We start from the raw sequence: 289 nt of genomic DNA on the forward strand, positions 1-289 counted from the left end.
ATGAGGACGAGAATGAGGATGAGGATAGGATGTGAATGAGTAAGAGGATGAGGATAGGATGATTATGAGAATGTGGAAGAGGATGAGGATGTGGATGAGGACGAGAATAAGGATGATGATAGGATGAGGATGAGGATGAACAAGAGGATGAGGATGAACAAGAGGATGAGGATAGGATGAATACGAGAATGAGAATGAGGATTAGGGTGAGGAGGAGGATGAGGGTAGGAGGAGGATGAGGAAGTGGATGAGGATGAGGGTGAGGATGAGGATAGGATGAGGATGTGGA

The sequence above is a fragment of the Lupinus angustifolius genome, chromosome LG05, assembly GCF_001865875.1.
Source record: "Lupinus angustifolius cultivar Tanjil chromosome LG05, LupAngTanjil_v1.0, whole genome shotgun sequence".
NCBI lineage: Eukaryota > Viridiplantae > Streptophyta > Magnoliopsida > Fabales > Fabaceae > Lupinus > Lupinus angustifolius.